A 14,983-nucleotide genomic window follows, 5' to 3' on the forward strand; every position below is an offset into this window, starting at 1 on the left:
AGGTTATGAAGGATGAGGGGGGAGACATCCTCCTGTGGAGAACAGAGGAGGGTCTCTGGCCGTGGGGAGGTAAGCCTCTCATGGAGGGCTGGGGGGATGGGGAGAGGCTGCGGGTGGGCAGGGGTGAGTCCCGGAGGGAGGGGGAGAGGCTGCGGCTGGGCAGGGGTGAGCCCCGGGGGGAGGGATGCTGGGACATCATCTGCTGCTGGGGTGACATCATCATCGGGGAAGGGTGTGCTCGCTGGGGGTGGGGGGACATCCGGGGGGAGCGGGGCATCACAGGGGTTCCTGGGTACCCCATTGGTCCGCCCATCATGGCCCCGCCCATCCCATTCGGGGCGTTATGCTGCTTTATCAACATGGCCGTCGGGGTAGGGGCCTGGGGCATCCGCTCAGACATCATCTGTTGTTGTGGTGACATCATCATATCGTGTGGCGACAATACCTGTTGTTGCTGTGACATCATATGTAATTGCTGTTGCATCATAATGTCTTCCATCATTTGTTGTTGTGCTGACATCATTTGTTGAGGTGGTGACATCGTCATATTGTGTGGGGACATCATGCCTTGTTGCCGTGACATCATATGTAGTTGCTGTTGCATCATAATGTCGTCCATCTGTTGCTGTGGTGACATCATCGGCTGCTGTTGTGACATCATTGTATCGTGTGGTGACATCATCTGTTGTTGCTGTTGCATCATCATGTCGTCAATCATCTGCTGTTTTGGTGACATCGTCATACCGTGCGGTGACATCGTCTGTTCTTGCGGTGTGGTCAGCTGTGACATCAGCAGCTGTTGTTGCTCCATCATCTGTTGCTGCTGCGACATCATCTTCTGTTGCTGGGCCAACAGCTGTTGCTGTGGTGACATCATCGACATGTCCTGCTCCTCATACTGTATCTCCGATAGGATTTCGCCGTGGTGACCGGGTAGCGGAGGAGGGGGGAAAGGTGCCGGGGGGACGTCCAGACGCTCCTTCCCAAACAGACGTACCTGAGGCCTGGGCACTCTGAAGGCCATCTCAGCCCCCTGCAGGGGGATCTCTCCCCCCATGGGGTCATACCCATAAGGCGTCTGTGTTCCTGGCTGCTGGGAGTTGTAGGCATTGTAGGAGAAGTCTGGGAAAGGTAGTCCCTCTTCGCTGTAGTGCAGCTGGTAGTCCTGGTAAAGACCACCGCCCCCTCTACCTCCCATCATCATCTCCTCATACACACCCATCCCGTCGTCATAGAATACCCCCTGGCCCTGCATCCCGTTGTCGTAGTGACCTTGCTGGGGGTCCATAATCATCTGCTCGTCATAGACATTGCCATACTCATCGTACTCCTGCCCTGATCCCATTGGGTCATAGTACTCAATCGCCCCGCCTTCCTTGCCGTACATCCCCATCGGCTGCTGCCCGTAGTAACCCCCCATGGCGACCTGGTCGTAGTAACTCTGTTGTTGTTGTTGCTGTTGGTAGGGGTCGTAGTATTCACAGCCCTCGTCGTCATAGAGACCCTGCTGGTCATCGTAGTAACCACCCCCGTCATCGTAGAGCCCCGGCTCGTCCTCGTAATAACCCAGGTCCTGCGACGGAACATCGTAGTACTCCCCTGTGTCGTCATAGTAATACCCCTGATCGCCCCGCCCCGCGGCAACCTGCTGCTGCCCGTAGGGGTCCTCCTGATCATCGTAACCAGTATGACCACAACCGTAACCATGACCACCGTGAGCCTTTACAGACCGCCTCTGATATCCCCCTGCTCCTGCCACCCCCCGGGGGTCATACCCCCCCATGACCTGCTGGTCGTACCCCTCTGTGTACTCGTACACATCATCCCCGTCGTCGTCATGCTGATAGCTACCGTTCTGATACCCATAGGTACGATCCCGCTGTGCCTGCTGACCCTTCGTGCTGACCTGTCGGCTGTGAACCCCTCCTCCCTGACGGCCAAACCCTGGTCTCTGCCCACCCCCTGCCCAGCCCAGTCCCCCCATGGCACTCTGACGATGCTTGGTAGAGATAAACCGCTTGGTCAGCCAGTTGGTGGCCCCGGCAACCTGCCCTAGCAAATGACTCTGGGCCTTGAAGTCCGGTGCTCCGTTGGCCATTTTCTTCCTGAACAGACCGTTGAAGAACCCAACTTTCTTCTCTTGTCCTTTTGTTCCTCTCCCCAGTCTGATCAACATGTAGGACTGCTTTTTCCCACCACCCTTCTCCTCCTTCTCCTTCGCCTCCTTCTCTTTCAACTTCTTGACCTTCTTGGAGTGGTTGAACCGTATCATGAACTTAGATGTGTTTTTCAGTATTGACTCCCTGCGCGTCTTCTTCTTCACCTTGTTCTCGCGGTTTCTGTGGAGGGAGGGAGGGAGGGAGGGAGGGAGTGAGGGAGGGAGGGGGAGGGAGGGTTTGATGGAGGGAGGGAGGAAGTGGGGGAGGGAGGGATGGTGGGAGGGAGGGAGGGGGCGAGGAAGGGAGGAAGTGAGGGAGGGTTCGATGGAGGGAGGGAGGGTAGGTTCGATGGAGGGATGGAGGGATGGAGGGAGGGAGGGGGCGAGGGAGGGTTCGATGGAGGGAGGGAGGGAGGGAGGGAGGGGGCGAGGGAGGGAGGGAAGGATGGTGGGATGGAGGAAGTAAAGTATAGTTATGGAACTATAAAAAGACTATTACCGGTGATCCCTGGACTATTGCGTAACGATCTCAAAGCCATTACAGTAAATAATGTAAAGTTAAAAAATGAAAGAGGTCCATACTTGCGTAGGCGTTTCCCCAGGCCCATGAACAGTCTGGAGGTTCCTCCCATCTTCTTCCTGGAGTTCCTCCGTCTGCGCACCCCCGAAAACCTCATGAACATCCTGGACAAGTTTTTCAGACCCTTCTTAGGGAGCTCTTTAACCGGAGGTTCTGGGGACTCCTCCTCCTCCTCCTCCTCCTTCTTCCTCTTCTCTTTCTTCTTGTTTTTCTCTTCTCCCTTCCCTCCTTTGTCTTTATGATGACGGCCATCTTTAGACTTCTTCTTGCGCTTCCTGTCGTCCTCGTCCTCATCCTCCTCTTCCTCGTCTTCTTCTTCTTCTTCGTATTCTTCATCGTCGTCCCCACGGCGACCATGGGACTTCCCCTTAGCAGATTTACCCCCTCGACCTCTCCCTCTATCATCATCAGAGTTTTCCTCTTCCTCCTCTTCCTCACTCAGGAACTCCTCTTCTGACTCCTCCTTCTTTGCCTTCCCTTTATCTTTTCCTTTCTTGTCCTCCTTTTGTCCTTTTCCTTTTGTGGGAGGCTCCTCCTTGCCTTTCTTCCCTCCTTTCTTGTCCTCCTTTCCTCCCTTCTTTCTGTCATCTTTCCCTGTCTTTACCTCCTCTTTCTGTTTCTCAGGTTCCGGCTTGCCTCCTTTCTTGTCTTTCTTGTTGTCTTTCTTCGGCATCCTGATTGGCTGTTAGAGACCCACCATGTCCTCTACTGGAGACCTGCTATACACACCCACACACACGAACACGCACACACACACACCTGTTAGCTAAGAACAGTTTATGCCTGAAAAGTAACACCTAATTTCAATTACATTCTAAAACAAGCCGATACCTCGTTACTTCTAATACATTTAAAACAGTCATTCAGTGTGCCATGCCTGTGTCCTTGGATGTGACTTGTATGTTACCTGTATGTTAACTGTATGTTACCTGTATGTTACCTGTCCTATATGTTACCTGTATGTTACCTGAATGTTACCTGAATGTTACCTGTTATTACCTGTATATTACCTGTATATTACCTGGATGTTACCTGTATGTTACCTGTATGTTACCTGTATATTACCTGTATGTTACCTGTGTATTATCTGTATATTACCTTTATGTTACCTGTATGTTACCTGTATATTACATGTATGTTACCTGTGTATTATCTGTATATTACCTGTATGTTACCTGTATGTTACCTGTATATTACCTGTGTATTACCTGTATGCTACCTGTGTGTTACCTGTATGTTACCTGTATATTACCTGTGTGTTACCTGTATGTTACCTGTGTGTTACCTGTATGTTACCTGTATGTTACCTGTATATTACCTGTATGTTACCTGTATATTACCTGTATATTACCTGTCTGTTACCAGTATGTTACCAGTCCTGTATATTACCTGTATATTACCTGTATATTACCTGTATGTTACCTGTATGTTACCTGTATGTTACCTGTATATTACCTGTATGTTACCTGTATATTACCTGTATGTTACCTGTATGTTACTTGTATATTACCTGTATATTACCTGTATGTTACCAGTGTGTTACCTGTATGTTACCTGTATGTTACCTGTATGTTACCTGTATGTTACCTGTATATTACCTGTATGTTACCTGTATATTACCTGTATGTTACCTGTATGTTACCTGTATATTACCTGTATATTACCTGTATGTTACCAGTGTGTTACCTGTATGTTACCTGTATATTACCTGTATGTTACCTGTATGTTACCTGTATATTACCTGTATATTACCTGTATGTTACCTCTATATTACCGCTATATTACCGGTATTTTACCTGTATATTACCTGTATATTACCTGTATGTTACCTGTATATTACCGGTATATTACCGGTATATTACCTGTATATCACCTGTATATTACCTGTATGTTACCTGTATATTACCGGTATATTACCGGTATATTACCTGTATATCACCTGTATATTACCTGTATATTACCTGTATGTTACCTGTATGTTACCTGTATGTTACCTGTATATTACCTGTGAGTTACCTGTATGTTACCTGTATGTTACCTGTGAGTTACCTGTATGTTACCTGTATATTACCTGTATGTTACCTGTATGTTACCTGTATGTTACCTGTATGTTACCTGTATGTTACCTATATATTACCTGTATATTACCTGTATATTACCTGTTTGTTACCTGTATGCTACCTGTATATTAACTGTATATTACCTGTGTGTTACCTGTATGCTACCTGTATGCTACCTGTATGTTACATGTATATTACCTGTATATTACCTGTGAGTTACCTGTATGTTACCTGTATATTACCTGTGTGTTACCAGTGTGTTACCTGTATATTACCTGTATATTACCTGTATGTTACCTGTATATTACCTGTATGTTACCAGTGTGTTACCTGTGTATTATCTGTATATTACCTGTATATTACCTGTATATTACCTGTTTGTTACCTGTTTGTTACCTGTATATTACCTGTGTGTTACCTGTGTGTTACCTGTATATTACCTGTATATTACCTGTATGTTACCAGTGTGTTACCTGTATATTACCTGTATGTTACCTGTATATTACCTGTATATTACCTGTATGTTACCTGTGTGTTACCTGTATATTACCTGTTTGTTACCTGTATGTTACCTGTATATTCCCTGTTTGTTACCAGTGTGTTACCTGTATATTACCTGTATATTACCTGTATATTACCTGTATATTACCTGTATGTTAACTGTATATTACCTGTATATTACCTGTATAATACCTGTATATTACCTGCATGTTACCAGTGTGTTACCTGTATATTACCTGTTTGTTACCTGTATGTTACCTGTAAATTACCTGTATGTTACCAATGTGCGTGAGTAGCGCACTTTACCTTTGTGTCCGTGCGTAGCGTGCCTCGGTTTAAATCCACACGGTGAGGTGTGTGTGGAAGAGTGTGTCGTCCTAAAAGCAGAGGTCACTGCTGATCCCGGAGAACATAACGGGGGACACACAGACAGACAAGAGAGAGCTGTTAGTCAGACGACCGGTCTGTTGACGGCGGCTGCCACACACTATCAAAACCAATCAGAGAAAGATATTTCAGTTGAAGAATCAGATTGTGTTGGGTGAGATGTGTTCCTAATATCCAGATGGCCCAGAGACTCCCTACCAACCAACTAGATTCTTAGACTCAGACCTCTGACAGCTACCGCCACTCTGTTCAGAGGAATTCCCTCCGTGTGAGAGATGTCTAAGGGTAAAGAGGGTGCTGATAACCAGGCAGCTCCACAACAACTACCTACAAGAAAGACAGCCCCTAACGAGACCCTGTAGCCTCCAACACAACAACTACCTACAAGACAGCCCCTAACGAGACCCTGTAGCCTCCAACACAACAACTACCTACAAGACAGCCCCTAACGAGACCCTGTAGCCTCCAACACAGCAACTACCTACAAGACAGCCCCTAACGAGACCCTGTAGCCTCCAACACAGCAACTACCTACAAAACAGACCCTAACGAGACCCTGTAGCCTCCAACACAGCAACTACCTACAAGACAGCCCCTAACGAGTCCCTGTAGCCTCCAACACAGCAACTACCTACAAGACAGCCCCTAACGAGACCCTGTAGCCTCCAACACAGCAACTACCTACAAGACAGCCCCTAACGAGTCCCTGTAGCCTCCAACACCTCCTTCTATGCTCTGTGTCCTGCCTGCTAACCGTTCTGTAAAGTTATCGTTAGCCCCTCTAGGGTCGCTGTGTTCAGCTGGGGTCTCCAACTCCTCCGTTTACCTCAGTCGTTTGTTCTGTCTCTAAAAATAACCCTCCTTCTCTGGTCAACCCACGACACACGTACTCACTCAACAAGATGCTCAAGGAACATTCAAGGAGAAAGTCACTCCTCGCTCTACGGAGACGGTGTGTGTGAATAGTTTTCCTTGTAGTGTAGTTGTAGTAGACGTCTTGGTACGGCAGGCCAGGAGCTCAGGTGTGTGTGTGTGTGTCGCTAGTGGGGTGGGCCAGGAGCTGTAACTATATCTGAATTACCTGGGGGGAGGAGCATCAATAATAAACTACTACTAGATAGAAGAGAGGGAGAGGGAGGGAGAGCTGAGAGGGAGAGATGGGGATGGAGGGAGAGAAGAGAGAGAGAAGGGGAGGGAGAGAGGGAGGGAGAGAAGGGGCGGGAGAGAGGGAGGGAGAAGGGGTGGGAGGGAGAGAGAGAAAAGAGAGAGAGGGAGAGGGAGGGAGAGCTGAGAGGGAGAGAAGGGGAGGGAGGGAGAGAAGAGAGAGAGAAGGGGAGGGAGAGAGGGAGGGAGAGAAGGCGAGGGAGGGAGAGAAGAGAGAGAGGGTGGAGGGATGGAGAGAGAGAGACGGGGAGGGATGGAGAGAAGAGAGAGAGAAGGGGTGGGAGGGAGAGAGATAAGAGAGAGGGGGGAGGAAGGGCAGGAGGGAGGGAGAGAAGAGAGAGAGGGGAGGGAGAGAGAAGGGGAGGGAGGGAGGGAGAGAAGGGGAGGGATGGAGAGAAGAGAGAGAGAAGAGAGGGAGGGAGGGAGGGAGGGAGGGAGGGAGGGAGGGAGGGAGGGAGGGGAGAAGGGGATGGAGGGAGGGAGAGAAGAGAGAGAGAAGGGGAGGGAGGGAGAGAGAGAGAGGTAGAGAGAGAAAGAGGGAGAGAAGACAATGAAGAGTGGGAGAAAAGTAGAAAAGGAGAGGAAGGAGAGAGAGAGAGGGGGAGGGGGGAGAGAGAGAGAGGTAGAGAGAGAAAGAGGGAGAGAAGACAATGAAGAGTGGGAGAAAAGTAGAAAAGGAGAGGAAGGAGAGAGAGAGAGAGAGGGGAGGGGGGAGAGAGAGAGAAAGAGAGAGGGGGAGAGAGAGAGGTAGAGAGAGAAAGAGGGAGAGAGAGAAAGAGAGAGAGAGAGAGAAAGAGTGTTTGCAAAAGTACAAGTGAAATCATTGGGAAATAGACTGAGCAGCCATGAAACGTTGTCTCAAGTGATTGTCTTCCCTTAGAGTATCAGTAACACACACACACACACACACACACACACACACACACACACACACACACACACACACACACACACACACACACACACACACACACATCACAATATCAATGTCAGTACTGTGATTATTCGAGCCCTCAACCAAGTGATTCCTGTTACAGCATTGCAGAGCGGGAGGTGGGGGGGGGGGGGGGGGTGCATCCTGCTCTCTGTAACTAATTGGCCCATATCACTGACCAGATGGATTGCCAGATCATGATCTCTGTAGAACTAGCTGGTCGTAACCAAAGACGGCCTGTTGACACACTAACAAAATTAGACCTGGTGTAACTATTATTTCACCATCTACCTACTGTACCTGACCAGCCTGTCTATCTACCCACTACACCCACTATCTACCCACTATCTACCTACTGTACCTGACCAGCCTACCTATCCACCCACTATATACTCACGATCTACCCACTATCTACCTACTGTACCTGACCAGCCTACCCATCTACCCACTATCTATCTACCTACCTGACCAGCCTACCTATCTACCCACTATCTACTTACCTGACCAGCCTACCTATCTACCCATTATCTACCTACCTGACCAGCCTACCTATCTACCCACTATCTATCTACCTACCTGACCAGCCTACCTATCTACCCACTATCTACCTACCTGACCAGCCTACCTATCTACCCATTATCTACCTACCTGACCAGCCTACCTATCTACCCACTACCTACATACCTGACCAGCCTACATACCTACCCACCCACTATCTACATAACTGGTCAGCCTACCAATCTACCCACTATCTACCTACCTGACCAGCCTACCTATATACCCACTACCTACACACCTGACCAGCCTACCTACCTACCCACCCACTATCTACCTAACCAGCCTACCCATCTACCCACAATCTATCTACACACCTGACCAGCCTTCCTATATACCCACTATCTACCTACCTGACCAGCCTACCTATCTACCCATTATCTACCTACCTGACCAGCCTACCTATCAACCCACTATCTACCTGACCAGCCTACCTATCCACCCACTATATACTCACGATCTACCCACTATCTACCTACTGTACCTGACCAGCCTACCTATCCACCCACTATCTACCTACCTGCCCAGCCTACCTATCTACCCACTACCTACCTATCTGACCAGCCTACCCATCTACCCACTATCTACCTACCTGCACAGCCTACCTATATACCCACTATGTACCTGACCAGCCTACCTATCCACCCCCTACCTACCAGACCAGCCTACCTATCTACCCACTATACCACTATCTACCCACTATCTACCTACTGTACCTAACCAGCCTACCTATCTACCCACTATCTACCTACCTGACCAGCCTACCTATCTACCCACTATATACCTACCTGACCAGCCTACCCATCTACCCACTATCTATCTACCTACCTGACCAGCCTACCTATCTACCCACTATCTACCTACCTGACCAGCCTACCTATCTACCCATTATATACCTACCTGACCAGCCTACCTATCCACCCACTATATACTCACGATCTACCCACTATCTACCTACTGTACCTGACCAGCCTACCTATCCACCCACTATCTACCTACCTGCCCAGCCTACCTATCTACCCACTACCTACCTATCTGACCAGCCTACCCATCTACCCACCTACCTGCACAGCCTACCTATATACCCACTATGTACCTGACCAGCCTACCTATCCACCCACTACCTACCAGACCAGCCTACCTATCTACACACTATACCACTATCTACCCACTATCTACCTACTGTACCTAACCAGCCTACCTATCTACCCACTATCTACCTACCTGACCAGCCTACCTATCTACCCACTATATACCTACCTGACCAGCCTACCCATCTACCCACTATCTATCTACCTACCTGACCAGCCTACCTATCTACCCACTATCTACCTACCTGACCAGCCTACCTATCTACCCATTATATACCTACCTGACCAGCCTACCTATCCACCCACTATATACTCACGATCTACCCACTATCTACCTACTGTACCTGACCAGCCTACCTATCCACCCACTATCTACCTACCTGCCCAGCCTACCTATCTACCCACTACCTACCTATCTGACCAGCCTACCCATCTACCCACTATCTACCTACCTGCACAGCCTACCTATATACCCTCTATGTACCTGACCAGCCTACCTATCCACCCACTACCTACCAGACCAGCCTACCTATCTACCCACTATACCACTATCTACCCACTATCTACCTACTGTACCTAACCAGCCTACCTATCTACCCACTATCTACCTACCTGACCAGCCTACCTATCTACCCACTATATACCTACCTGACCAGCCTACCCATCTACCCACTATCTATCTACCTACCTGACCAGCCTACCTATCTACCCACTATCTACCTACCTGACCAGCCTACCTATCTACCCATTATATACCTACCTGACCAGCCTACCTATCTACCCACTACCTACATACCTGACCAGCCTACATACCTACCCACCCACTATCTACATAACTGGTCAGCCTACCAATCTACCCACTATCTACCTACCTGACCAGCCTACCTATATACCCACTACCTACATACCTGACCAGCTTACCTACCTACCCACCCACTATCTACCTACCCAGCCTACCTATCTACCCACTATCTACCTACCTGACCAGCCTTCCTATATACCCACTATCTACCTACCTGACCAGCCTACCTATCTACCCATTATCTACCTAAAGGACCAGCCTACCTATCAACCCACTATCTACCTGACCAGCCTACCTATCTACCCACTACCTACCTGACCAGCCTACCTATCTACCTATTATCTACCTATTATCTACCTACCTAAACAGCCTACCTATCAACCCACTATGTACCTGACCAGCCTACCTATCAACCCACTATCTACCTACCTGACCAGCCTACCTATCTACACCTTATCTATCTACCTGACCAGCCTACCTATCCACCCATTATCTACCTGACCAGCCTACCTATCTACCCACTACCTACCTGACCAGCCTACCTATCTACCTATTATCTACCTACCTGACCAGCCTACCTATCAACCCACTATGTACCTGACCAGCCTACCTATCTACCCACTACATACCTGACCAGCCTACCTATCTACCTATTATCTACCTACCTGACCAGCCTACCTATCAACCCACTATGTACCTGACCAGCCTACCTATCTACCCACTATCTACCAACATAACCAGCATACCTATCTACCCACTATCTACCTACCTGACCAGCCTACCTATCTACCCACGATCTACCAACATAACCAGCCTACCTATCTACCCGTTATCTACCTACCTGACCAGCCTACCTATCTACCCACTATCTACCAACATAACCAGCCTACCTATCTACCCATTATCTACCTACCTGACCAGCCTACCTTTCTACCCACTATCTACCTGACCAGCCTACCTATCTACCCACTATCTACATGACCAGCCTACCTATCTACCCATTATCTACCAACATAACAAGCCTACCTATCTACCCACTATCTACCTACCTGACCAGCCTACCTATCTACCCACTATCTACCAACATAACAAGCCTACCTATCCACCCACTATCTACCAACCTCACCAGCCTACCTATCTACCCACTATCTACCTACCTGACCAGCCTACCTATCTACCCATTATCTACCTACCTGACCAGCCTACCTATCTACCCACTATCTACCTACCTGACCAGCCTACCTATCAACCCACTATCTACCTACCTGACCAGCCTACCTATCCACCCATTATCTACCTGACCAGCCTACCTATCTACCCACTCTCTATCTTCCAACCTGACCAGCCTACCTATCTACCCACTCTCTATCTACCAACCTGACCAGCCTACCTATCCACCCATTATCTACCTACCTGACCAGCCTACCTCTCTACCCACTCTCTATCTACCAACCTGACCAGCCTACATATCTACCCACTCTCTATCTACCAACCTGACCAGCCTATCTGTCTACCCACTATATATCTACCTGACCAGCCTACCTATCTACCCATTACCTGTCTTCCTACCTAACCAGGCAAACGATCTACCTACTACCTACCTGACCAGCCTACCTATCTACCAATTATCTACCTACCTGACCAGCCAAACTATCTATCCACCTTCATACCTGTCCACTCACTTTTCAGGAAGTATTCACACTTCCTAACCAGGCTGGTTGCCCGATCCTCTTCTACCTACCTGACTAGGCTGGTTGCCAGGTCCTCTTCTACCTACCTGACTAGGCTGGTTGCCACACCCTCTTCTACCTACCTGACTAGGCTGGTTGCCAGACCCTCTTCTACCTACCTGACTAGGCTGGTTGCCAGGTCCTCTTCTACCTACCTGACTAGGCTGGTTGCCACACCCTCTTCTACCTACCTGACTAGGCTGGTTGCCAGACCCTCTTCTACCTACCTGACTAGGCTGGTTGCCAGACCTTCTTCTACCTACCTGACTAGGCTGGTTGCTAGACCCTCTTCTACCTACCTGACTAGGCTGGTTGTCAGACCCTCTTCTACCTACCTGACTAGGCTGGTTGCCAGGTCCTCTTCTACCTACCTGACTAGGCTGGTTGCCACACCCTCTTCTACCTACCTGACTAGGCTGGTTGCTAGACCCTCTTCTACCTACCTGACTAGGCTGGTTGCCAGGTCCTCTTCTACCTACCTGACTAGGCTGGTTGCCACACCCTCTTCTACCTACCTGACTAGGCTGGTTGCCAGACCCTCTTTTACCTACCTGACTAGGCTGGTTGCCAGACCCTCTTCTACCTACCTGACTAGGCTGGTTGTCAGACCCTCTTCTAACTACCTGACTAGGCTGGTTGCCAGAACCTGTGATACATACTGTGTCCAGGTTCTCTTCTCCCTACCTGACTAGGCTGGTTGCCAGGTCCTCTTCTCCCTACCTGACTAGGCTGGTTGCCAGATCCTGTGATACATACTGTGTTGCCAGGTTCTCTTCTCCCTACCTGACTAGGCTGGTTGCTAGATCCTGTGATACATACTGTGTTGCCAGGTCCTCTTCTACCTACCTGACTAGGCTGGTTGCCAGACCCTCTTCTACCTACCTGACTAGGCTGGTTGCCAGACCCTCTTCTACCTACCTGACTAGGCTGGTTGTCAGACCCTCTTCTACCTACCTGACTAGGCTGGTTGCCAGAACCTGTGATACATACTGTGTCCAGGTTCTCTTCTCCCTACCTGACTAGGCTGGTTGCCAGGTCCTCTTCTCCCTACCTGACTAGGCTGGTTGCCAGATCCTGTGATACATACTGTGTTGCCAGGTTCTCTTCTCCCTACCTGACTAGGCTGGTTGCCAGATCCTGTGATACATACTGTGTCCAGGTTCTCTTCTCCCTACCTGACTAGGCTGGTTGCCAGATCCTGTGATACATACTGTGTTGCCAGGTCCTCTTCTCCCTACCTGACTAGAATGGTTGCCAGATCCTGTGATACATACTGTGTTGCCAGGTCCTCTTCTACCTACCTGACTAGGCTGGTTGCCAGACCCTCTTCTACCTACCTGACTAGGCTGGTTGCCAGATCCTGTGATACATACTGTGTTGCCAGGTTCTCTTCTCCCTACCTGACTAGGCTGGTTGCCAGATCCTGTGATACATACTGTGTTGCCAGGTCCTCTTCTCCCTACCTGACTAGGCTGGTTGCCAGGTCCTCTTCTCCCTACCTGACTAGGCTGGTTGCCAGATCCTGTGATACATACTGTGTTGCCAGGTTCTCTTCTCCCTACCTGACTAGGCTGGTTGCCAGATCCTGTGATACATACTGTGTCCAGGTTCTCTTCTCCCTACCTGACTAGGCTGGTTGCCAGATCCTGTGATACATACTGTGTTGCCAGGTCCTCTTCTCCCTACCTGACTAGAATGGTTGCCAGATCCTGTGATACATACTGTGTTGCCAGGTTCTCTTCTCCCTACCTGACTAGGCTGGTTGCCAGATCCTGTGATACATACTGTGTTGCCAGGTCCTCTTCTCCCTACCTGACTAGGCTGGTTGCCAGGTCCTCTTCTCCCTACCTGACTAGGCTGGTTGCCAGATCCTGTGATACATACTGTGTTGCCAGGTTCTCTTCTCCCTACCTGACTAGGCTGGTTGCCAGATCCTGTGATACATACTGTGTTGCCAGGTCCTCTTCTCCCTACCTGACTAGGCTGGTTGCCAGATCCTGTGATACATACTGTGTTGCCAGGTCCTCTTCTCCCTACCTGACTAGGCTGGTTGCCAGATCCTGTGATACATACTGTGTTGCCAGGTCCTCTTCTCCCTACCTGACAAGGCTGGTTGCCAGATCCTGTGATACATACTGTTTTGCCAGGTTCTCTTCTCCCTACCTGTCTAACGACCTAGTTGACAGATAAATAGTCACTGGGGGAGGCAATGATTCAAAAGGAATCGCTCAACACACACGCACGCACGCACGCACGCACACACACACACACACACACACACACACACACACACACACACACACACACACACACACACACACACACACAGGTCTAAATATAGCATAGCTGCAGGTAGCAATCAGCCACAACAAAGCGAGACACACACAGACCCCCCCCCCCCATGATCTAGTTGACGTATGTTTGTATGTAAAGTTAAGGTATGTTTGAATGATGTAGTTGAAGTATGTTTGAATGATGTAGTTGACGTATGTTTGAATGATGTAGTTGACGTATGTTTGTATGTAAAGTTAAGGTATGTTTGAATGATGTAGTTGAAGTATGTTTGTATGATGTAGTTGACGTATGTTTGTATGTAAAGTTAAGGTATGTTTGAATGATGTAGTTGAAGTATGTTTGTATGATGTAGTTGACGTATGTTTGTATGTAAAGTTAAGGTATGTTTGAATGATATAGTTGAAGTCGGAAATGTACATTTAGAAGTATGTTTGCAAGCTAATAGAATTTGGATGTGGTTTGACCTTTGACCTAGAAGAGAACAGTGAGTCACACCCCACAGTACACAACCGCACTTTGAGCTCAATGCAGCCGACGTACCGTAACACTGGACACCTGACCCATAACACTGACCCACTGAGGACTGGGATTGGCTGAGAGAACCTGACCCCATCCACATAGGAAGGGGTTTGGCTGAGAGAACCTGACCCCATCCACATAGGACTGGGATTGGCTGAGAGAACTTGACCCCATCCACTGAGAACTGGGATTGGCTGATAGAACCTG

The sequence above is a fragment of the Oncorhynchus mykiss genome, chromosome 13, assembly GCF_013265735.2.
Source record: "Oncorhynchus mykiss isolate Arlee chromosome 13, USDA_OmykA_1.1, whole genome shotgun sequence".
NCBI classification, from domain to species: Eukaryota; Metazoa; Chordata; class Actinopteri; order Salmoniformes; family Salmonidae; genus Oncorhynchus; species Oncorhynchus mykiss.